This window comes from Natrix helvetica (genome assembly GCF_964273705.1).
Source record: "Natrix helvetica genome assembly, chromosome: 15".
Lineage (NCBI taxonomy): Eukaryota > Metazoa > Chordata > Lepidosauria > Squamata > Natricidae > Natrix > Natrix helvetica.
Window position 1 is genome coordinate 9,647,495 of NC_138565.1, and position 25,292 is coordinate 9,672,786.

Below are 25,292 nucleotides of genomic sequence, written 5' to 3' on the forward strand. Positions count from 1 at the left end.
AAGTTAAAAGCAAGTCTTTTCCTATGTCCAAGGGCAGCCTCTGGTCTCTCTACCCCACAGCCTTGCCTCCTAGAAGGTGTAACTGTAGCTACTATTTAGTGGGGCTTATTAAACTTGTTTAGGACTGCATCTTAAAAGTGGCTTCCAGCACTTAGCCAGGATAGGCCTATAAAGATCAGCTGGCAAACAAAACCTAAGGTGTGATTTGGAAATAGTATAAGGTTACTCAGTAGATTCTCTGATGCGGATTTTAAGGACTTCGGGCATCTCCCTTAAACCAGTTTCCTTACAAATTTGATTCAAGAAACCTCAGGACAACTGTAGTTACTTACTATCATCTTCCCCTACCTTTTGCCCATGCTGGCTGGAGATGACGGGAGAGGAAATTTAGCAGTTGTAACGAGGTCGGATTAAAAGGTAAAGGTTCCCCTCGCACATATGTGCTAGCGGTTCCTGACTCTAGGGGACTCATCTCCCTTTCAAAGCCGAAGAGCCAACGCTGTCCGAAGACGTCTCCGTGGTCATGTGGCTGGCATGACTCAACGCCGAAGGAGCACGGAACGCTGTTACCTCCCCACCAAAGGTGGTCCCTATTTTTCTACTTGCATTTTTACGTGCTTTCGAACTGCTAGGTTGGCAGAAGCTGGGACAAGTAACGGGAGCTCACTCCGTTATGCGGCGCTAGGGATTCGAACCGCCAAACTGCCAACCTTTCTGATCGACAAGCTCAGTGTCTTAGCCACGGAGCCACCCTTGGGTGGATTAGAAATACACCCCAAAAAACAAACAAACCCTCAGCTCCTGGAAACTTGGAGTTCTTTTAAATGGCAGAGGAAATAAACTAATTTCAGGCCTTACCTGTTTCTGGGTTGGTCATTCATCATTAAACAGAACTTCTTCCTTTTCAGGTGTGTTGATTTCTTATTGCTAGAGCAAAAAAAACAGAACAAAAACACAGATATTGAAGCGTCCATTCAGCACACGAAGTCATCCCCTGTGGCCAAGGTTTGTCTGTCTCCATCTTGACCGTCTTAAGATGGCTAAACAGATGCTGATTGGCTTTTTCGGGTTTTTAAACTCACAGGAACAAATCGGTCAGGGGTTTTTTTTTAAAAAAGTTTTTTCCTATTGTCCTCCTGGTTCTGCTTTGCTCAGCATGGTTCCTTCGTGGTTGCAGCCTTTTAGAAAAACCAGTGGCATAATTCTTGCCATTTTCTTTAACCCTAATAAAATGTTATTTTACTATCAATGTTGAAACTGGGGGGGCGGGGGTCGTGTTCCCCCTAACTAAAGACAGCACATTCCGTCAGCAACAAAAGTAACTGGGAATAATTAAAAAAAAATCACATCCTACTTTATTTATTAGGCCAAAAAGTAAGAGAAACATTTTCAGGGAAAATGGGAGCAAGGAATCCGGGGGGGGGGGGGGGGGGTCACCTTATTTGGCTTTTCATGTTTGATGTCAGACACCGCCAAGAATCCCTTGGGATTGGGGTGGATTTTAAATACTTTTGCACCGGTTGCAATTTGCTAAGATTTTAGGCTGCGGGGTTGAGGCGAGAAGTGTGGGAGAAAAGAAGGAAGCCCAGAAAGAGGGGTGGAATTTCAAATTTAACAGATTAACAGAGTTGGAAGGGACCTTGTAGGTCATCTAGTCCAACCCCCCGCTCAAGCAGGAGACCCTACACCATTTCTGACAAATAGCAGTCCAGTCTCTTCTTGAAAGTCTTAAGGGATGAAGCCCCCACAACTTCTAAAGGCAATTTTCTCTACCTCATTGGGTCTCAACTTTCCTAATGCCGCAACCTTTTAATACAGTTCCTCATATTGTGGTGACCCCCAACCATAAAATTATTTTATATTTTCCGTATTTTTTTTTAATATGTGTTTTCTGATGGTCTTAGGTGACCCCTGTGAAAGGGTCGTTCGACCCCCACAAGGACAATTCCCAACAATTAACCCACAACTACACCAAATTCATTCCTCCTGCAACAAAGCCAAGTAAAACCTCAGAAGTAAATAAATAAATAAATGATGGCATAGAAACCATGGGGTCTGACTTCCCTTCTCCGTGAGTAAAAGGGGTGTAGGTTGTGGAAGAAGAGGAACAGTCTTACTCACAACTCAATGTGCGAAGTGAACAAAGCGAATATTTGCTGTTTGGCGTAGGGTCTGCTCGGGCTGGGGGGGTTGGACTAGATGACCTCCAAGGCTCCCTTCCAACTCTGCTAATCTATATCTGTATATTTTAAGTCCTGCAACTCAATGGAAAGTAGCAGACACGAACAGGAAGGAAGGATGGAGAGACGCTGTCACGTCCAGAAACAAACATGTTTTTTCTTGGGCAAATTTTGAAGCTGGGAAGGAGGAAAAATGAGTTGAAATTGTTCCTTTTCTTCTTCCCTAAAACTCAGCCAAATTCCTTGTGTGTCCAATCACACTTGGCCAATAAAGAATTCTATTCTATTTCTCTTCTATTTTCTCTATTCTCTATTGTTTTCTATTTTTCTTCTTTTCTATTTTCTATATTCTCTATTCTTTTCTATTTTCTCTATTCTCTATTCTATTCTATTCTATTTTTCTTCTTTTCTATTTTCTATATTCTCTATTCTATTCCTCTATTCTGTTCTATTCTCTATTCTTATTCTATTCTTTTAAATTATTCTATTCTTTTTCATTATTATTTTCTTTTCTTTTCTCTTCTGTTCTGTTCTATCCAGAGTTGTAGAAGGACAGTTAGTTTCACCCAAGTCCCAAGGCAGGAGTTTTCAGACCCTTTCAACCCACAGAGTCCTGCCAAACCGCTCCAACATGTTATTTTTTTCAGGGGTGGAGGTGGAGGGAATTGAAGCTATAGGGGAGCAGTTTATTTATATATTTATTTTTTGCACCTTTAAAACGTGCAAAAATATGTCTTCTTCAAGACAGGAAAGAAATCAAATTGTCTGCTTTTTTCAGAAAGGCGGGGAAAATCCCTCTATTTAGGACTTCCAGGAATTTTCGAAACTGAGCGGGGTGGAGAATCAGTTGAAATAAAAATCACAATGAAACAGCTACAATTTTTTCTATTCTTTTCTGACCTTGGCCAACAAAGCAAGGATTTCAAATACGTATATCCCATGGAAAAATGGGAGTCGTTTCTAAAGAATAAAGCCACTCCATTTGTTTTCTCTCATTTATGTGCTGGGCATTGCTACGAGTGTCTTGGCTTATGCCTGGTCTTAAGCCATAGATTATTGAACAAATCATTGTTGGCTGAGTTGATACCACTCACTGAAGTATAAATTGTGCTTTCACAGGAATTATAATGCAGATTATTAGGACAAAACCTTGCAAGCTGCTAGTAACCAAAATTAGATTGAGGACTCAAAAGCAGACATCCCGGGCAAATTTTCCCTAGGCATTCAGGAGTTAAAATAGAGCTGGAAGGGACCTTGGAGGTCTTGTAGTCCAGCCCCCTGCTCAAGCAAGAGAACCTATACCATTTCAAATAAGTACTGATTGAGACCATGTATAGAAGCATGATTCCTAAGACGAAGGAGAGGGTCTCCAAGGCTCTCCAAGCCCCATATTTTCAGAATATCCCAGGCTATAAAAGAGAGGCTGAGACCCTAGAATGAGTGCAGAGAAGAGCAACCAGGATGATGAGGGGACTGGAGGCTAAAACATACAAAGAATGGTTGCAGGAACTGGGTATGTCGAGTTTAATGAAAAGAAGGACTAGGGGAGACATGATAGCAGAGTTCCAACATTTGAGGGGCTACCCCAGAGAGGAGGGGGTCAAGGCCAAGACAAGGAACAATGGATGGAAACAGAACAAGGAGAGATTCAACCTGGAAATAAGGAGGCATTTCCTGACCGTGAGAACAATCAACCCATGGAACAGAAGTTGCCTTCAGAAGTTGTGGGAGCTCCATCACTGGAGGCTTTCAAGAAGAGACTGGACTCTTGGTGTAGGATCTCCTGCTTGAATTGGGGGGGGGGGGGTTGGACTAGATGACCTTCAAGGTCCCTTCCAACTTTGTTAATCTATTTTAAAAAAATATCTGTTAAACCATCAAGTCCCAAAAGGTGGGTTAGGGGATCCTAGGGGGCACAGAAAAAGATTTCCTTGCCATTGTAAAGTGGCAGCTGCCAAGCATCCCTTAATGGAGCTTTTGGGGACCTTTTATTTATTTATTTATTTTTATTTATTGGATTTGTCAACCGCTCCCTCTCCCCAAGGGGACTCGGGGCGGTGTACAGACAGAATAAAAAACATTATATACAACAATTACAAAACCCCTTAAAAACAAATTAAACACAAGTCTGTACAATAGTGCAAAAATTAATTAATGATTAAAACCAAATAAAATACCCCAAAATTTAAAATAACCAGCTAGGAAAGTCAAGGGATTAGATCACGATTGTGATTGTGGTTCAAGAGCCTTGCCTGCCCTTGTCCGTCCCCAGAATCTGGAGTAACTGGAAAGTAGAACCAAATCTCCCCTAAGACAGAACACAGACGGTGCCTACTTTCATAAGTGGCTTTGAGGTTGGGTGGCTTAGCTTTTTTTCATTTTCAAACGTTTTTATTTTATTAATACAACTTTACCCCTATTATAGAAACAAAGTGTATAATGTCTTCCCTTTTACACCCTCTCCTTTTCGTAATCCATTTTACACCATTGCTTGGCTTTCACTTTCAGCCAAATTATTTTCTTCCATTTTTAAAAAGACTCGGTTTTTTTTCTTAATCCATAAACAATATCTTCAATTGCCCCTTCAAACATTGCACCAAATGTTCATTTCATGTTTTTCTATTGGTCTGTTTTACCATAAACAATATTGCTAGTTATTGTTTGACATAGAGAGCATTTCTTTCAATTTTTCTATAATTAACAATATATTATATTTTCTTTATCTCTTAATTAGTTGCCTAACAATACCAATCATACTACTATTCTCTTTAATCTACTAATGCTACTCTTTCCCCCCCATCTTCCTCTTTTATCCATTTTCTCTTGGACTCTCGTGAATTCCACTTTTTATCGTTTCTCTTCTTCTCCCCCTTTCTCCTAACTTCTTCTTTTTCCTTTTCCTGTTTTTATGGTTGTAGTATCTGTAGCTCGCTTGGCTTAATGGGTTCTTTTAGGACTTGGGGTGAAGCTGGAAGATGGGCTCACTTAGAAACCAGGATAAGCCTTTGGTGCCAGTCCTGGTCTTCCCAACCAATCTGGGCCATTTCAGTAGCTTGGCTTCCTATGCAGCCTCGGGTTCAAGAGCCTTGCTTCTGTCTCTCTTGCCTTCAATCTGCCTTGGATGAATCTAGTTAGGGAAGGCACTGAAAAGCTCATCCCCATCCGTCAGGGACCCCAGTTTCTCTCTTCCATTCTGGCTCCAGCCGAGACCCAAATACCAGATTCACGCAACAGATCAACCTAGCCAAAGATTTAGATGCAGACCCAACAGCCAGGTAAAAGCGTTCAGAGGAAAACCCATCACCTGAAGCCCTTGATCGGTTCATACTATGTTTAAAACAGTCAGGTCAAGAAGGAGCAACTGCATTTGCATGCTCAGTTCAGGGATTCTCTCTCTCTCTCTTTGGGGCTAAATGGGTTGTGTGAACCCAGCCTGTGGAGCCTAGTGTGAATTCCCCCAAAATGGTTTTTTTCTGCAACCCTATGAAATGCATGATGTAAACCCAACCCAAATTGTTCTGACGAGCGTCTTCTCTGCAAATATGCTCTGCTAGATGCAAAGACTCCTCACTTGAGCATAGGAAGAGAGTTAACCAGCAATGGTGGATTCACCACTGCATTGAAGTGGCCCCAAAGCCCCACATCTTAGGAAACCTGACCATCAATTATCATACCTACCTTGGGAATCTTCTGGTCAGCTCAAAGCTGTCTCCTGTGGTGGGCCTAGGACGGGGCTTCCTCTGCTCAGCTTCCCCGACCAGCTCTCCTGGCATCCTGCTGCCCCCTGGCCAAGTTCTGCTGAACTTTGCTTCTTCATGGTTCAAGGCCTTCCCCACCCCAGCCGGCGCTGACTATGGGTTTTCTGCTCCCAGCTTCTGCTGTCCAAGTCACGAACAATGGCGGTCAGCTGCAGTGATGGTCCCTTTGGAAGTGGAAGGGTGGCTTTTTATGTCCTCCTTCCTGTATAAATCAGGCCTGGGATGGACAATGCAGACAGGAAGCTTGGTGAGTGCTGCTGCCTGATAAGGAGATGGGGCGAGCAGAAGCAAAACACCCCACAGCTCAGCAGGGAATTTGGTACGAAACAGCCATCTTATGCCAAAAGGAAGAGGCGGCTGGGGGATTGGGAGGAGTGGGGGGGGCAGGTTCGGTCAGGGAGGGGCTCTGCATACAGGGAGGCACTTCAGGAATGCCCGGTTTCCTCCACTTGACTCAGGAGGAAGCCATGAGAGGGGGCCAGTTCTCGCCAAGGCTCTCTTAAGAAATCGGAACTTTGAGCAATACTTTGCCTTGGACTCTGATTTACTCTTGGATGCTATTTGGAACGCTGACACTGAGCTTCTAACTTGGTATCTCCTAATCTAGAATCCTGCATCCAGTTTTGGTCACCACACTATTAAAAAAGAGGTTGAGAATCTAGAAAGAGTGCAGAGAAGAGCAACCAGGATGATGAGGGGACTGGAGGCTCAAACACACGACGAACGGTTGCAGGAACTGGGCATGGCTAGTCTAGGGAAGAGAAGGACCAAGGGAGATATGATTGCAGTCTTCCAATATTTGAGGGGCTGCCCCAGAGAGGAGGATTGAGTCAAGGGGAGAAGGGTTGGGCTGCCCTATACATTCAGCCAGTGTGGGGCCCAACTAGCCTGGCAAGCCCCCAATGAGGGGGCTCAAAACTCAATTGGTCTGACCATGATGCCCTTTGGCCCAACTCTTCTTTTGGGAAGGGAATGAGCCATGGGCTATATTTGCTGGACTGAAGAGACAATCAGCAACAGTCCTTTATCATCCTTCCCAATCTATAAAGCCTTAGTAAGGCCACACCTAGAATATGGCATCCAGTTTTGATCAACACACTCTAGAAAGAGTGCAGAGAAGAGCAACCAGGATGATGACGGGACTGGAGGTTGAAACATACAATGAACGGTTGCAGGAACTGGGCATGGCTGGTCTAGGGAAGAGAAGGACCAGGGTAGACAGGAGAGCAGTCTTCCAATATTGGAGGGGCTGCCACAGAGAGGAGGAAGGAGTCAAGCTATTCTCCAAAGCCCCTGAAGGCCAGATAAAGAAGGATGGATGGAAACTGAACAAGGAGAGATTCAACCTAGAAATAAGGAGAAGAACAATCAACCCATGGAACAGAAGTTGCCTTCAGAAGTTGTGGGAGCTTCATCCCTGGAGGCTTTCAAGAAGAGACTGGACTGCCATTTGTCAGAAATGGTGTAGGGTCTCCTGCTTGAGCGGAGGGTTGGACTAGATGACCTACAAGGTCCCTTCCAACTCTTGTTAATATGAAAAAAAAGCAGCTACTGAGGGCAGATTTCTGCCTTAGAATCCGTAGCTAGGAGGGAAGACTATCTTAAATGGGGGGGGGAGGACTTCAATGGGGAGTCTCTTAAGTCATCGCTGCCTGGGTTGGTTGAAGCTTAGCAAGCAGGATGAACCATCCCTACAAGAAGAATAACCTGGAATCTCACTCACACCTTAGCGTAGTGTTTACCAACTTAGGAACTTTAAGCAGGCCTCAATTCCCAGAATGCTGCCTGGGGAATTCTGGGAGTTGAAGGGAGTTAAAGCTGCCAAGATTGGGAAACTGTGCTAAAGATGCCCTGCTTATCTTAGCTGTATTTTTCCCCAGTTTGGATATCAAGAAAGCAAAGCACGGATCCCTGATTTGTTTTGAAGGCGATGCCGTAGAGTGCCGTCAAAACTCCCCACTTAAAGAACAATTCTTGGCTGTATAAACAGAGGCACGGAATCAAAATCCTGTGAAGTGTTAGCACCGCTTTACAAAGCCTTAGTGAGGCCACGCCTGGAATTCTGCATCCTGTTTTGGTCACCACAGTACTAAAAAGATGTTGAGACTTTGGAAAAAGTTGCAGAGAAGAGCAACTAAGACGATTAAAGGCCTGGAGACAAAACACGTATGCAGAATGGTTGCAGGATTTTGATTTGGCCACTCTAGAGAAAATAAGAACTAGGGGGGAACATGATAACAGGATTTCAGATTTTGAGGGGATGCCGCAAAGAAGAGGGGGTCAATTTATTTCCCAAAGCACCAGAGAGCAGGGCAACAGCTGCCCTCCAGATGTTGTGGGTGCTTCATCACTGGAGGCTTTCAAGAAGAAGCTGGGCAGTCACCTGTCTGAAATGGTCCAGGGTTTCCTGCTTGAGCAGGGGGCTGGACTAGAAGGCCTCCAAGGTCCCTTGGAGCTCATCTATTCCGATTGATTGAACAGAGACGTGCCAATCGTACCAGCTCCTTGACACCGTTCTAAAGCAGGAAATAAAGCAGATGGATGGATACCGGTCCCACTTGGCTGCCAGAGTCATAATTTAATCCTCCACATATGGTCACTGATCATGAGGACTGCACATTTTGCAAATTTGCTAGCGATTGGCGTAAACAATGGTCCCCAGCCTGGTACCTTTCCAGAACTTTGGGGAAGTTGCCAGTTCGGGGAACAGGATGAAAAAAATAATCTTCTCAAATGCCCGCAGAGCTTGAGGATAAATGCAAACTAACTGCATCTCAGAAAACCACTTCCCGAGCTGTTGCACAATTTCAGAGAAGCCAGAAATAAGAAAGAATGGCTTAGGTTGGGGAAACATCTTTCTTCCTTTCCCGCGATAGAAACTCAAGCGGAATATATATCTTTTCACCTGACAGGTTGCAGACGCAGTCGGTTTGTTAAGAGCTCAGAAAGTGCTGAAAAAGAAATAGACAAATATCTGTGCTGGGTAAATGGAGCCTCCACTTTCAGAAGCAGTGTATCACTGAATGCCTTACGGTGGAGACACTGCAGAGAATATGACGCCTGCCGCAGTTAGCTGGACCAGATCATCTGGCGTAAAAGGCCACTGAAATTTGGCTTTGAGGGACACTGATGCAAAATTGGACTTTAATATAAATAGCAATAGCATTTAGCGCTTTCACAGCCTTCTCTAAGCGGTTTAAAGAATCAACCATTTGCCCCCAACAATCTGGGTCCTCATTTTACCCACCTTGGAAGGACGGAAGGCTGAGTCTACCTTGAGTTGTTGAGATTTGAACTGCTGAACTGCTGAACTTCAGCTAGCAGTCAGCTACTGCACTCTAACCACTGTGCCAGCTTGGTGCTATATAAATCACAAGGATTAATAGAGACCTTGCAGATCATCTAGTCCAGGGGTGTCCAAACTTGAGAACTTTAAGACTTGTGGACTTCAACTCCCAGAATTCCCCAGCCAGCATGGCTGGCTGGGGAATTCTAGGAATTGAAGTCCACAAGTCTTAAAGTTCCCAAGTTTGGACACCCCTGATCTAGTCCAAGCCCCTGCCCAAGCAGGAGACCCTACACCATTTTTGACAGATGGCAGTCAATTTTCTTGAAAGCTTCCAGGGATGAAGCTCCCACAACTTCTGAAGGCAACTTCTGTTCCATGGGTTGATCGTTCTCACTCTCAGAAAATTCTTCCTTATTTCTAGGTTGAATCTCTCCTTGTTCAGTTTCCATCCATTGTTCCTTGCCTGGCCTTCAAGTGCTTTGCACAATAGCTTGAGCCCCTCCTCTCTCAAATATTGGAATATTGCTATCATGTCTTCCCTGAATTGACAGCTAGATTGGGAAGGATGATCAACCACAGTTGGCCTCTTCAGTCCAGCAAATTTTGCCCATGGCTCATTCCCTTCCCAAAAGAAGACTTGGGCCAAAGAGCATCATGGTCAGACCAATGGAGTTTTGAGCCCCCTCATCGGGGTCTTGCCAGACCAGTTGGGCCCCACACTGGCTGAATGTGTAGGGCAGCCCAACCCTTCTCCCCTTGACTCAATCCAGCACTCAATGATGAGGACCACAGACCCCTTTCCGCAGAAGTCCTGAATGAAGGAGGTCCCCTCCCTTTCTTTATTCCAGCTTTTCAGGGTCCATAAACACCCTAACCCTCCTGCTCACTAGCTTGTTGGACTCCCTGTTCCCCACAGTTCTCAAGAAGGTGTTCGGACTTCCAGAGGGACCCTGGAGGTGGGAAGTGGAGGAGGAGGCCCTAGGCTTGCAGATCTTCCCATAGGTCCTATCTAGGGCTGGATTAATGCTTGCAATCCCATTGATACTGCAAGAAGAGTATCATTGTTTGTACTGGGTATGTTTAGCTTAAGAGAAAGAAGGACTAGGGGAGACATGATAGCATTGTTCCAATATCTCAGGGGTTGCCACAAAGAAGAGGGAGTCAAACTATTCTCTATTCTCTATCCTCTCTCTCTCTCTCTCTCTCTCTCTCTCTCTCTCTCTCTCTCTCTCTCTCTCTCTCTCTCTCTGTCTCCTCTCCACAAAGAGATTCAAACTATTCTCTATTCTCTATCCTCTCTCTCTATCCTCTCCACAAAGAAGAGGGAGTCAAACTATTCTCCAAGGCACCTGAGGACAGAACAAGAAGCAATGGATGGAAACTAATCAAGGAGAGAAGCAACTTAGAACTGAGGAGAAACTTCCTGACAGTGAGAACAATTAATCAGTGGAACAGCTTGCCTCCAGAAGTTGTGAATGCCCCAACACTGGAAGTCTTTAAGAAGATGTTGGATAGCCATTTGTCTGAAATGGTATAGGGTTTCCTGCCTAGGCAGGGGGTTGGACTAGAAGACCTCCAAGGTCCCTTCCAACTCTACTATTGTATTGTATTGTATTGTATTGTATTGTATTGTATTGTATTGTATTGTATTGTATTGTATTGTATTGTATTGTATTGTATAAGAGAGGTCACCTCAACCCCCACAATGAATGAAACGGCTGCAACAACTGACGGAGTTAGCCAAGATGGCTAAATTGACTGCTCTTTTGGAAACCACTTCTGGACTTTGTGCTTGAGGGGGGGAAAAGAAGATGAAATGTTGACCTTGGGTTTTTAGATGGATTTATTCATTCAGAAACGGCTCGTTTCTATTATTATGAAAAAAGTAAAAAGTTGAGGGTAGATCTTCATGTCTTATTCAACTGCACCAAAGAAGTTGGAAGTCAATGCCTTTTTTTTTTGGTCATTTTCCCTTCTTTTCCTCCACTACTCTCTTCCCTTTTTCCTTCCCTACTTTCGCTAATACTTGCTTTTGTATTCTCTTTGTATTCTCTAAAAATCTAAGAAATAAATAAATAAATAAGTATGTTATATATTATAAACAAATAAAACGATATACCTAAAAAGATACTGCAAGAAAGCAGAATCTGGGCAGGAAAGCTATTTGTGCAAAAAAAATATGTTTTTTTTTCCCCAAGCAAGCAAAACAGCCTTCCCTCCTTCCAGTTCCCCTCACCCACCCGCCCCTCCTCGGGTGCCCACAGATCCAGCATTCACAATTCACACTAAGCAGCAGCAATCTCTGTTTCCTTTCCCACTCCGGAAACAGGAAGTGAATGCAAGGGGGAGATTGGGAGATCGCTTTGGAAGAACAATGCAAATCTCATCCTGCAGGAAACAGGAAGTGCGTCAGGAAAGCAAAAATCACTTTGTTGGGAAGGGAAGAGGCAAGTGACCTTTGCATCGAAGAACTTGGGAGGCATGGAAACCCTCGACAAATATAGTCTCCTTTCCTGGAATGGGGCGCTTAGCAGCCCAGGCCTTCCTCTCCAAGAGGGCTGCTGTGGTGGTGGCCGCAGTGGAAATTGTGTAGATGTGTGTAGATGGAGGACGTGGTCTTCACAGATTTAACAGGTTAACAGAGTTGGAAGGGACCTTGTAGGTCATCAAATCCAACCCCTCACCCAAGCAGGAGACTGTACACCTTTTGTGACAAATGGCACTCCAGTCTCTTCTTGAAAGCCTCCAGTGATGAAGCTCCCACAACTTCTGAAGGCAACTTCTGTTCCATTGATTGTTCTCACTGTCAGAAAATTCCTCCTTATTTCCAGGTTGAATTTCTCCTTGGTCAGTTTCCATCCATTATTCCTTGTCTGGCCTTCAGGTGCTTTGGAGAATAGCTTGAGCCCCTCCTCTCTGTGGCAGCCCCTCCAATATTGGAAGACTTCTATCCTGTCTCCCCTGATCCTTCTCTTCTCTAGAGTAGCCATGCCCAGTTCCTGCAACCGTTCATCGTGTGTTTCAGCCTCCAGTCCCCTAATCATCCTGGTTGCTCTTCTCTGCACTCTTTCTAGGATCTCAACCTCTTTTTTATAGTGTGGTGACCAAAACTTGATGCAGTACTCTAAGTGTGGTCTTACTAAGTCTTTATAGAGTGGTGTTGGTACGTTACTTGATCTTGATTGTATCCCTCCGTTAATGCAACTGTATGTCTTCAACCATAAAATAGGAGGAAAAAAATCTGGCATTTCACTAGAAAATCCAACCTTCTCTTCCAAGCTAGCTCAACATCAATGAACTGGTTTGTACCCAAAGACCATCATGCTGAGCCTTGCAATAAGGAATCAAACCCACTCTGGCCTGGGATTATAGAGTCCTGCATCCAGTTTTGGTCACCACCCTATAAAAAAAGAGGCCGAGACTCTAGAAAGAGTGCAGAGAAGAGCAACCAGGATGATGAGGGGACTGGAGGCTGAAACATACGATGAACAGTTGCAGGAACTGGGCATGGCTGGTCTAGGGAAGAGAAGGACCTGGGGAGACAGGAGAGCATCTTCCAATATTTGAGGGTCTGCCCCAGAGAGGAGGAGGGGGTCAAGATCTTCCCCAAAGTGCCTGAAAACCAGATAAGGAATAATGGATGGAAACGGATCAAGGAGAGATTCAACCAGAGGTGGGTACCTACCAGTTCGGCCTAGTTCAGCCAAACCAGTAGTGGTATGCCAGCCTGGGTCACAGAACCGGCAGCGACCCAGGCTGGCCACGCCCCTGAACCAGTTCCCTGTTTGGCGCTGTTAGTGCCGCCATATTTTGGGGGAGTTCTGTGCACGTGCAGGACAATTTCCATTGAAATGTGTACGCATGCGCCATGCTCATCCAGCACAAGAGCCAGGCACGAACCGGCAGTAACGCCGTCTGAAACCCATTCCTGGATTCAATCTAGAAATAAGGAGAGATTTCCTGGCAGCAAGAGCAATCAATTGTGGAACAGAAGTGGCCTTCGGAAGTTGTGGGGGCTTCGTCCCTGGAGGCTTCCAAGAAGAGACTGGACTGCCCTCGGTCAGAAATGATGTAGTTTCCATCCATTAGTCCTTGCCTTGGAGAATAGTTTGACCCTTCCTCTCTGGGGCAGACCCTCAAATATTGCAACACTGCTCTCATGTCTCCCCTGGTCCTTCTCTTCCCTAGACCAGCCATGCCTAGTTCCTGCAACCGTTCATTGTTATGTTTGAGCCTCCAGTCCCCTCATCATCCTGGTTGCTCTTCTCTGCTCAAAAATTTCTCCTCAAACACCCTGAGTTTGAGGAAAAAATACAAAGTTGATAGAAAAACTTCAATGGAGAGGAGAAAAATCCCAAACAAACTGGACAGATTCATAGAAATGAAAAGCTCAGGGAAACTGGTTCATGGACAGTGTTCCTCAATGCAGATTTTCAAGAAAGCCAAATGAAGATGGAAAGGGGTCCGGCTGTGGGGAGGAGGGCCAAGGGACCTTCCCTCTGGGCTTTGAAAAAAAGCGGCTTGGTTTTGATGGCTTTTGGCTTCTCGGCCGTTGTGTCTTTCAAAGCTGGTCTGCTTTGAAATCTTTATGAGCACTCAGCAAAGGTCTCTGGGGTCACCGTAGAGGGCAGAGGTCCCCGGACTTCCTATCCCCAAGGGTTTTACCCAAACTTATTTTCTAAGCAATTTTCCTCCCTCCCAAGCAAAATGTTGGTTCAGCTCTTTGGGCGTAAGGTCGGGAGCAAACGTCAACAGAAAGTGGGACCTGCAATCGAATTCAAAAGCCTTTGAGGGTGGTTGAAGAGTTGAGTGGGCCTTTTATTTTTTATTTTTTTATTGTTTTAATTAGACAAATAACACACACCCAAAACACTCTTCAATACAACTGCCAGCTAGCATGTCAATTGGTTACATTTGAGTTCCGTGCATTACTACAATCATTCTTTATACTTCACATTAAATTGTGCATTTTAAATAAAAAATGATACCCACATTCTCCATTAGCTACATTTGTTCTGAGAGTACTTTTATCAAGAGACATTGTATTTATATTATTCAATGGATAACCATTTTAACACCGACAACCATCTATGAGAGCTACCACATTCTGTTTATTTATCGCCTAGGATTCCTATTTCTTTCCTCCATCCACCTATACCATTTATCCCATATCTGATAGAATTCTGATTCCTCTTTTCCCTGGATTTCTTTAGTTAATTTGTCCATTTCGTGAGTGGGCCTTTTAGATGGGCGAACTTCAGCTCCCAGAATCCCCCAGTCATCCAGCAAGAAGGGGCGGGGTTTCCATGTGGTCACTATCTTGATTTTATGGAAAAAATGGAAAGGCATAACAGCGCTGAAAACTTAGGTTCAGCCTTTGCATTGAGTTTTCCTTGTTGTTTTTTAAAAAAAAAACATAAATAGAATGAAATACTTTATTGGCATTTGCTGTCAGTGTACATTAAAAAAAAACATTCATCAAGAATCATAAGATACAACACTTAGTGATAGTCATGGGATACTAAATAAGCAATCAAAATCACACCAGGAAACTAAATAAAAGAATATAAATCGCAAGATACGAGCAACAAGGTTATAGTCATAAGTAGAAAAGGAGGTAGGTAATAGGAAGGATGCAAAGGATAATAGCAATACAGTCTTAGTAAATAGTTTGAGAGTGTTGAGGGAATTATTTGTTTAGCAGAGTGATGGCATTCGGGGGGAAAAACTATCCTTGTGTCTAGTTGTCTTGGTGTGCAGTGCCCTATAGCATCATTTTCGGGGTAGAAGTTGAAACAATTGATGTCCAGGATGCGAGGGGTCTGCAGATATTTTCACAGCCCTCTTTTTGACACGTGCTGTATACGGGTCCTCAATGGAAGGCAGGATGGTAACAACTGTTTTTTCTGCAGTCCTAACTACCCGTTGAAGTTCTGTGTCTGTTTAGTTTCTGTGCCAACGCAGACAGTTACGGAGGTGCAAATGAGAGACTCAATAATTCCTCCGTAGAACTGGATCAGCAGCTTCTTTGGGCAGTTTGAGCTTCCTGAGTTGGCGCAGAAAGAACATTCTTTGTCGTGCTTTCTTGATGACGTTTCTGATGTTAGGTGTCCATTTTAGGTCTTGAACTATGATAGAACCTAGAAACCTGAAGGTCCCTCCTGTTGATACTGTGTTGCCTAGAATTGTAAGAGGTGGTAGTATATTATTTCTCCTAAAATCTACCATCATTTCTACGGTTTTTAGTGCATTTAATTCAAGATTGTTCTGATTGCACCCCGAGGCTACTTGTTCAACAACTCAACTGTATGTAGATTCATCGTTGTCTCGAATGAGACTAACCACTGTCTCATCCCCACGGGGAAAGAGAGAGAGAGTCAATTCCCCAAGCCAAATTTCTAAAATGTTTAGAAATCAGCGTAGGGGCAAATATTCTGAAATAGCTTGCCAGTGCCTTCTTCCTTTTCTTCCCAGTCTCGACCATCCCCTGTAGGATTCCCTGGTGGTGCTCCATCCCCACGTAAACGGTGCCAATCTCTCAGTTTTTTTAAATTAAAGTTTTAATAAGTTTTACAATTGTTTTCTCCCTTCCCTCCCTCTCCCCCCAACCCTACCCCTTGTCCACCCTTCCCTCCCCCCGACCTCCCAGAGCAAAGTTCAGGGTATAATCATTTAACAATCATATGCTAACATAAGCTAACTAATTTTAACATTCAACCATTCTTGTGCTTTAACTCCCCCTTTCTCAAGCTAACTTTGAATAAATTGTAATATTCCTTATGCCTTCATTCATAAGCTAATTGAAGTTTTTTAGTCTGATATTTGTTTTGAATATAGTCAATCCATCTTCTCCAGTCCAGCTTGTATTTCTCATCTGAGTGGTCCTTCAGATACGCTGAGATTTTGGCCATCTCTGCTAAGTTTACTACTTTTAATGTCCATTCTTGTATAGTAGGCAACTCTTCCTTCTTCCAATATTGCACCACCAACAATCTTGCTGCCATCGTTAGATTCAAAATCAAGTTATCTCAAATCAATCTCTCAGTTCTTGCGTTCAGGCAAGAGGGGAGGCTGGAACTGTCACCGAAATGGGGCAATTCTGAAAGTGTGGACCCCGTTCAGCTGTGGAGACAGAAAGCTGGACGTGGATCTCAAGTTTTCCGCTGGAGAAGGGCCTCGCAGATCACCAAGGCTAGCCATGAAAGCGGAAGGCAACAGCACCGCTTCCTGCCATGAGCTGAGAAACAGATAAAAACCGAAGGCCGAACAGAGGCCGTGAAAACCTTGCCACCCCCTCCCAGATGGCAGCCCGCACTTCTGGGGTGAGAGGGGGGGGGTCATCTTCTGCCCCCTCCTCTCCCCACAGCAATAACACTCAACGCCCTTCCTGGCTCATTGTTCCCACTTCATTTTGTTGGTGGAGAAGGCTAAGTTGGTTTTCCAGTCTGAAAAGACTAACCAACATTTTTTGGGGGGAGAGAAGCAGTTTTTCCAACAACGAGAAAGGAGTGGGACCTAGATAAATAATTCATTTATCTTTGTGCACAGAACCCCAGGGAGACTGTTCACTCAGCCTTTCCAGGGAAGATGTTTTGAAGCAAACGAAGAGAAGAGAAGAGCTGGAAGGGATCCTGGAGGCCTTCTAGTCCAGCCCCCTGCTCAAGCAGGAGACCCTATATCATTTCAGACAAATGGATGTCCAGTCTCTTCTTTAAAAAACTCCAGTGATGGAGCTCCCACAACTTCTGGTGGCAAGGAGTTCCACTGGTTAATTGTCCTCACTGTTAGGAAATTGCCCCTTAATTCCAGGTTGCTTCTCTCTTTGATTAGTTTCCATCCATGGTTTCTTGTCCTGCCCCTCTGGTGCTTTGGAGAATAATTTGACCCCTTCCTCTTCTTTGGGGCAGCCCCTCAAACACTGGAACGCTGCTATGCCCCCCTTAATTCTTCTTTCCTCTAGACTAGCCAGACACAAATCCTGCAGCCGTTCTTCACATGTTCTAAATGATCTCCACGCCTTCAATCATCTTAGCTGCTCTTCTCTGCACTTTTTCCAAACTCTGCATGGCTGTATAAAAACTGAACTGGGGGGGACGGGAGGCGGGGAGGATTTTTTTTTTTGGCAAGGTTGGTATCATGGAAATAGCTCTTCCTTCCTACAACAGCGACGCTCGGAGAAGGGAGACGCTTCTGCTGAGGAAGCAGGGAGGAGGAGGAGGAGGAGGAGGAGGAGGAGGAGGAGGAGGAGGAGGAGGAGGAGGAGGAGGAGGAGGAGGAGGTGAGCAAGTTTGGGGAATGCGCTGGAATCTCAGTGCCTTCCCTTCCTGCAGGCGTGTGTGACTTTCTCACGTTCACAAGCAAACTGGCATTTATTCCGAGCTGCAAACTGTGGCTTTCAAGCCTGAAGCTGAAATTTTATTTCAGTTATTTCTCTTTGAGTGCCAGCAACGCCTTCATGGGCTGGTGTGAGATGTCCTTGTACTTTTTTTTTTTAGGGATGAAGTGGCAAGGACGGGCACCTTCCGTGTTGTTACACAAAAGGCACAAACACAGGCGCGCACCAACTGCCTATGGGATCCAGGCAGGGCTGTCAGGCAGGCTGCCTTTTGCAAAGGATGTAAAGAGATGTTCTAGAAATCACCCCTCCGGATAGCCTTCAACTGGCATTCCCCAGAATTCTTGAGCATCCCAAGAGGACGGAAGCTGCTTTGGGAGAATAAAGGAAAACGTGAAGAGATTGCAACGTCGTTTTCAAGAACTGTGAAAATTTGTAATAGCAGCGTTTGTGTTATTATAAATGAGAGACTCAATAATTCCTGGGGGAAGTGCAGAGAAGAGCAACCAAGATGATGAGGGGGCTGGAGGCTAAAACATACAATGAACGGTTGCAGGAACTGGGCATGGCTAGTCTAGGGAAGAGAAGGACCAGGGGAGACAGGAGAGCAGTTTTCCAATATTTGAGGGGCTGCCACAGAGAGGAAGGGGTCAAGCTATTCTCCAAAGCACCCGAAAGTCAAACAAGGAACAATGGATGGAAACTGACCAAGGAGAGATTCAACCTGGAAATAAGGAGGAGTTTTCTGACAGTGAGAACAATCAACCCATGGAACAGAAGTTGTGGGAGCTTCATCACTGGAGGCTTTTAAGAAGAGACTGGACTGCCATCTGTCAGAAATGGTGTAGGGTCCCTTGCTTGGGTGGGGGGGGGGGTTGGGCTAGATGACCTCCAAGGTCCCTTCCAACTCTGTTCATCTGTGAATATTACATTCTGGGAATTTTAGAGCAGTGTTTTTCAACTTGAAATGATGGAGACCCTAAAGAGAGCTGAAGGGTATATTTGAAGGCAAAAATATGTTTTAGTCTTGCTGGCCCTTAGCCCACTGGAGAAATTTCTAGTAATGCTTTTGCTTTTTCTCTTTCGCTTTCCCCCCTCCCCCCTCCTCCTTCTCTACAATGAGAGAGCAAAGAGGGATAGAGGGGAAAGCATAGAACCATAGAATAACAGAGTGGAAAGGGACCTTGGAGGTCTTCTAGTCCACCCCCCCTGCTCAAGCAGAAGAACCTATACCATTTCAGACAAGTGGCTGTCCAATTTCTCCTTAAAAACCCCCAGTGATGGAGCTCCCACAACTTCTTGTGGCAAGCTGTTCCACCGATTAATTGTCCTCACTGTTAGGAAGTTTCCCCTTAATTCCAGGTTGCTTCTCTCCTTGATTAGTTTCCATCCATTGTTTCTTGCCCTGCCTTCAGTCACCTTGGCTCTTAATCTGATGCAAGGCCTTTCTTGCTGGTTGCCCATTGGCTTCAGGGCTGGTCCCCGGAAGCTCAGCCCAAAAATAAACAAATAAAATTTGCAGGGCATTTCTGTTTTGGGGGCATCCTCGAAATCTTTTTAAACGTTTTCCGTGCCTAGCTGCAGGCTGCAAAACCTACATTTCTCTTAACTCTTTGCTTCGTGGGGGAAAGGCCTGGAGGGACGCATCCAGTCCTCCAAAGGGTATTTGTGGGGCAGAGGGCGGTTTGATTTGTCCCTCTCTGCTTTCTTCCAGCAGAACCAACAAACAAAAAATGATTTTTGGGGGAGAGAAGAAGGGACACCATTGCACAAGGATCATGGCCCAGGCGAACTCCCTGCGGGGGAAGGCAGCCTCTCCTGGCCAAAGATACTAATCCAAGGCGTAGGGAGCCCTTAGCAGAGTAAAGGGGGCACTAAGGCCCTTGAGCCACGTCCTGGCCCGCGTAGAGGCAGGTGGGTGTGGGTGGGCTCGACGCCCTTGCTCTGGAAACCTCACGCTGAACGTTAAGCCAAATCAGGAAGGGTAGCGGGACAAGGGGGGAGGTAGGGTTTCCGGCCCTTTGGAACCAAGCTGAAAAGGCCCCCACCCACCCCCTCCATCAACAGCCAGCGAATGCAGCCCTGAGATAAGTCCCGGGCTGCTTCCTCCCTTTGTCCTCAGCTTCTTCCAGGCTTCCGGTCCAGCGGACTCCCCGTGGCCTTCCCTAGAGCTGCTGGGCTGGCCGTCGTGCTGGCAGATCTGGCTTTCCTCCCGGGGTGGGGGGGCTTGGGAGGAAGAGGGTGGTCGGAAGGCTGTCCCGCCAACCAGGAGCAGAAGAAGGAGGAAGAGGAGGAGGAAAAGGAGAGGGAGAAGGAGACAGAGAAGGAGCAGAAGAAGGAGGAAGAGGAGGAGGAAAAGGAGAGGGAGAAGGAGACAGAGAAGGAGCAGAAGAAGGAGGAAGAGGAGGAGGAAAAGGAGAGGGAGAAGGAGACAGAGAAGGAGCAGAAGAAGGAGGAAGAGGAGGAGGAAAAGGAGAGGGAGAAGGAGAGGGAGAAAGAGACAGGAAAGGAGAAGGAGGAAGAGGAGGAGGAAAAGGAGAGGGAGAAGGAGAGGGAGAAAGAGACAGGAAAGGAGAAGGAGCAGAAGAAGGAGGAAGAGGAGGAGGAAAAGGAGAGGGAGAAAGAGAGGGAGAAAGAGACAGGGAAGGAGAAGGAGCAGGAGAAGGAGGAAGAGGAGGAGGAAAAGGAGAGGGAGAAGGAGAGGGAGAAAGAGACAGGGAAGGAGAAGGAGCAGAAGGAGGAGGAAGAGGAGGAGGAAAAGGAGAGGGAGATGGAGAAGGAGAAAGAGACAGGAAAGGAGAAGGAGCAGGAGAAGGAGGAAGAGGAGGAGGAAAAGGAGATGGAGAAGGAGAAAGAGACAGGAAAGGAGAAGGAGCAGGAGAAGGAGGAAGAGGAGGAGGAAAAGGAGAGGGAGAAGGAGAAAGAGACAGGAAAGGAGAAGGAGCAGGAGAAGGAGGAAGAGGAGGAGGAAAAGGAGAGGGAGAAGGAGAGGGAGAAAGAGACAGGAAAGGAGAAGGAGCAGGAGAAGGAGGAAGAGGAGGAGGAAAAGGAGAGGGAGAAGGAGAGGGAGAAAGAGACAGGGAAGGAGAAGGAGCAGAAGAAGGAGGAAGAGGAGGAGGAAAAGGAGAGGGAGAAAGAGACAGGGAAGGAGAAGGAGCAGAAGAAGGAGGAAGAGGAGGAGGAAAAGGAGAGGGAGAAGGAGAGGGAGAAAGAGAGGGAAGGAGAAGGAGCAGAAGAAGGAGGAAGAGGAGGAGGAAAAGGTGAGGGAGAAGGAGAGGGAGAAAGAGACAGGAAAGGAGAAGGAGGAAGAGGAGGAGGAAAAGGAGAGGGAGAAGGAGAGGGAGAAAGAGACAGGAAAGGAGAAGGAGCAGGAGAAGGAGGAAGAGGAGGAGGAAAAGGAGAGGGAGAAGGAGAGGGAGAAAGAGACAGGGAAGGAGAAGGAGCAGAAGAAGGAGGAAAAGGAGGAGGAAAAGGAGAGGGAGAAGGAGAGGGAGAAAGAGACAGGGAAGGAGAAGGAGCAGAAGGAGGAGGAAGAGGAGGAGGAAAAGGAGAGGGAGAAGGAGAGGGAGAAAGAGACAGGAAAGGAGAAGGAGCAGGAGAAGGAGGAAGAGGAGGAGGAAAAGGAGAGGGAGAAGGAGAGGGAGAAAGAGACAGGAAAGGAGAAGGAGCAGAAGAAGGAGGAAGAGGAGGAGGAAAAGGAGAGGGAGAAAGAGAGGGAGAAAGAGACAGGGAAGGAGAAGGAGCAGGAGAAGGAGGAAGAGGAGGAGGAAAAGGAGAGGGAGAAGGAGAGGGAGAAAGAGACAGGGAAGGAGAAGGAGCAGAAGGAGGAGGAAGAGGAGGAGGAAAAGGAGAGGGAGATGGAGAAGGAGAAAGAGACAGGAAAGGAGAAGGAGCAGGAGAAGGAGGAAGAGGAGGAGGAAAAGGAGATGGAGAAGGAGAAAGAGACAGGAAAGGAGAAGGAGCAGGAGAAGGAGGAAGAGGAGGAGGAAAAGGAGATGGAGATGGAGAAAGAGACAGGAAAGGAGAAGGAGCAGAAGAAGGAGGAAGAGGAGGAGGAAAAGGAGAGGGAGAAGGAGAGGGAGAAAGAGACAGGAAAGGAGAAGGAGCAGGAGAAGGAGGAAGAGGAGGAGGAAAAGGAGAGGGAGAAGGAGAGGGAGAAAGAGACAGGAAAGGAGAAGGAGCAGGAGAAGGAGGAAGAGGAGGAGGAAAAGGAGAGGGAGAAGGAGAGGGAGAAAGAGACAGGGAAGGAGAAGGAGCAGAAGAAGGAGGAAGAGGAGGAGGAAAAGGAGAGGGAGAAAGAGACAGGGAAGGAGAAGGAGCAGAAGAAGGAGGAAGAGGAGGAGGAAAAGGAGAGGGAGAAGGAGAGGGAGAAAGAGACAGGGAAGGAGAAGGAGCAGAAGAAGGAGGAAGAGGAGGAGGAAAAGGTGAGGGAGAAGGAGAGGGAGAAAGAGACAGGAAAGGAGAAGGAGGAAGAGGAGGAGGAAAAGGAGAGGGAGAAGGAGAGGGAGAAAGAGACAGGAAAGGAGAAGGAGCAGGAGAAGGAGGAAGATGAGGAGGAAAAGGAGAGGGAGAAGGAGAGGGAGAAGGAGAGGGAGAAAGAGACAGGAAAGGAGAAGGAGCAGGAGAAGGAGAAAGAGGAAAAGGAGATGGAGATGGAGAAAGAGACAGGAAAGGAGAAGGAGCAGAAGAAGGAGGAAGAGGAGGAGGAAAAGGAGAGGGAGATGGAGAGGGAGAAAGAGACAGAGAAGGAGAAGGAGCAGAAGAAGGAGGAAGAGGAGGAGGAAAAGGAGAGGGAGAAGGAGAGGGAGAAGGAGAGGGAGAAAGAGACAGGGAAGGAGAAGGAGCAGAAGAAGGAGGAAGAGGAGGAGGAAAAGGAGAGGGAGAAGGAGAGGGAGAAAGAGACAGGGAAGGAGAAGGAGCAGAAGAAGGAGGAAGAGGAGGAGGAAAAGGAGAGGAAGATGGAGATGGAGAAAGAGACAGGAAAGGAGAAGGAGCAGAAGAAGGAGGAAGAGGAGGAGGAAAAGGAGAGGGAGAAGGAGAGGGAGAAAGAGACAGGGAAGGAGAAGGAGCAGAAGAAGGAGGAAGAGGAGGAGGAAAAGGAGAGGGAGAAGGAGAGGGAGAAAGAGACAGGGAAGGAGAAGGAGCAGGAGAAGGAGGAAGAGGAGGAGGAAAAGGAGAGGGAGAAGGAGAGGGAGAAAGAGACAGGAAAGGAGAAGGAGCAGGAGAAGGAAGAAGAGGAAAAGGAGATGGAGATGGAGAAAGAGACAGGAAAGGAGAAGGAGCAGAAGAAGGAGGAAGAGGAGGAGGAAAAGGAGAGGGAGAAGGAGACAGAGAAGGAGCAGAAGAAGGAGGAAGAGGAGGAGGAAAAGGAGAGGGAGAAGGAGAGGGAGAAAGAGACAGGGAAGGAGAAGGAGCAGAAGAAGGAGGAAGAGGAGGAGGAAAAGGAGAGGAAGATGGAGATGGAGAAAGAGACAGGAAAGGAGAAGGAGCAGAAGAAGGAGGAAGAGGAGGAGGAAAAGGAGAGGGAGAAGGAGAGGGAGAAAGAGACAGGGAAGGAGAAGGAGCAGAAGAAGGAGGAAGAGGAGGAGGAAAAGGAGAGGGAGAAGGAGAGGGAGAAAGAGACAGGGAAGGAGAAGGAGCAGGAGAAGGAGGAAGAGGAGGAGGAAAAGGAGAGGGAGAAGGAGAGGGAGAAAGAGACAGGAAAGGAGAAGGAGCAGGAGAAGGAGGAAGAGGAGGAGGAAAAGGAGAGGGAGAAGGAGAGGGAGAAAGAGACAGGGAAGGAGAAGGAGCAGAAGAAGGAGGAAGAGGAGGAGGAAAAGGAGAGGAAGATGGAGATGGAGAAAGAGACAGGAAAGGAGAAGGAGCAGAAGAAGGAGGAAGAGGAGGAGGAAAAGGAGAGGGAGAAGGAGAGGGAGAAAGAGACAGGGAAGGAGAAGGAGCAGAAGAAGGAGGAAGAGGAGGAGGAAAAGGAGAGGGAGAAGGAGAGGGAGAAAGAGACAGGGAAGGAGAAGGAGCAGGAGAAGGAGGAAGAGGAGGAGGAAAAGGAGAGGGAGAAGGAGAGGGAGAAAGAGACAGGAAAGGAGAAGGAGCAGGAGAAGGAGGAAGAGGAGGAGGAAAAGGAGAGGGAGAAGGAGAGGGAGAAAGAGACAGGAAAGGAGAAGGAGCAGGAGAAGGAGGAAGAGGAAAAGGAGATGGAGAAAGAGACAGGAAAGGAGAAGGAGCAGAAGAAGGAGGAAGAGGAGGAGGAAAAGGAGAGGGAGAAGGAGACAGAGAAGGAGCAGAAGAAGGAGGAAGAGGAGGAGGAAAAGGAGAGGGAGAAGGAGAGGGAGAAAGAGACAGGGAAGGAGAAGGAGCAGGAGAAGGAGGAAGAGGAGGAGGAATAGGAGAGGGAGAAGGAGACAGAGAAGGAACAGAAGAAGGAGGAAGAGGAGGAGGAAAAGGAGAGGGAGAAAGAGACAGGGAAGGAGAAGGAGCAGAAGAAGGAGGAAGAGGAGGAGGAAAAGGAGAGGGAGAAGGAGAGGGAGAAAGAGACAGGAAAGGAGAAGGTGCAGAAGAAGGAGGAAGAGGAGGAGGAAAAGGAGAGGGAGAAGGAGAGGGAGAAAGAGACAGGGAAGGAGAAGGAGCAGAAGAAGGAGGAAGAGGAGGAGGAAAAGGAGAGGGAGAAGGAGAGGGAGAAAGAGACAGGGAAGGAGAAGGAGCAGAAGAAGGAGGAAGAGGAGGAGGAAAAGGAGAGGGAGATGGAGATGGAGAAAGAGACAGGAGAGGAGAAGGAGCAGAAGAAGGAGGAAGAGGAGGAGGAAAAGGAGAGGGAGAAGGAGAGGGAGAAAGAGACAGGAAAGGAGAAGGAGCAGGAGAAGGAGGAAGAGGAGGAGGAAAAGGAGAGGGAGAAGGAGAGGGAGAAAGAGACAGGAAAGGAGAAGGAGCAGGAGAAGGAGGAAGAGGAAAAGGAGATGGAGATGGAGAAAGAGACAGGAAAGGAGAAGGAGCAGAAGAAGGAGGAAGAGGAGGAGGAAAAGGAGAGGGAGAAGGAGACAGAGAAGGAGCAGAAGAAGGAGGAAGAGGAGGAGGAAAAGGAGAGGGAGAAGGAGAGGGAGAAAGAGACAGGGAAGGAGAAGGAGCAGGAGAAGGAGGAAGAGGAGGAGGAAAAGGAGAGGGAGAAGGAGACAGAGAAGGAGCAGAAGAAGGAGGAAGAGGAGGAGGAAAAGGAGAGGGAGAAGGAGAGGGAGAAAGAGACAGGGGAGGAGAAGGAGCAGGAGAAGGAGGAAGAGGAGGAGGAAAAGGAGAGGGAGAAGGAGACAGAGAAGGAGCAGAAGAAGGAGGAAGAGGAGGAGGAAAAGGAGAGGGAGATGGAGAGGGATAAAGAGACAGGGAAGGAGAAGGAGCAGGAGAAGGAGGAAGAGGAGGAGGAAAAGGAGAGGGAGAAGGAGACAGAGAAGGAGCAGAAGAAGGAGGAAGAGGAGGAGGAAAAGGAGAGGGAGAAGGAGAGGGAGAAAGAGACAGGGAAGGAGAAGGAGCAGGAGAAGGAGGAAGAGGAGGAGGAAAAGGAGAGGGAGAAGGAGACAGAGAAGGAGCAGAAGAAGGAGGAAGAGGAGGAGGAAAAGGAGAGGGAGAAGGAGAAAGAGAAGGAGCAGAAGAAGGAGGAAGAGGAGGAGGAAAAGGAGAGGGAGAAGGAGAGGGAGAAAGAGACAGGGAAGGAGAAGGAGCAGGAGAAGGAGGAAGAGGAGGAGGAA

At 46.8% G+C, this 25,292-nt stretch overlaps 1 protein-coding gene and 1 long non-coding RNA gene across 3 annotated transcripts in view; both read right to left on the reverse strand.

Moving 5' to 3' along the window:
• The window catches only part of EGFL7 (EGF like domain multiple 7), a 30,645-nt gene extending 24,500 nt beyond the window's left edge, over nt 1–6,145 (reverse strand). The window contains exons 1-2 of one of the 2 annotated variants that reach the window (XM_081967497.1): nt 5,859–6,129; nt 859–927 (exon numbers count right to left, since the gene is read on the reverse strand). The gene's annotated coding sequence lies outside the window, so the exon portion shown is untranslated. Of the gene's footprint in view, nt 1–858; nt 928–5,858 lie in introns of both variants that reach the window. The other variant, XM_081967496.1, reaches the window with a different exon arrangement.
• Nucleotides 1–25,292, reverse strand: part of LOC309399569 — a 216,730-nt gene that overhangs the window by 29,193 nt on the left and 162,245 nt on the right. The window lies entirely within an intron of this gene.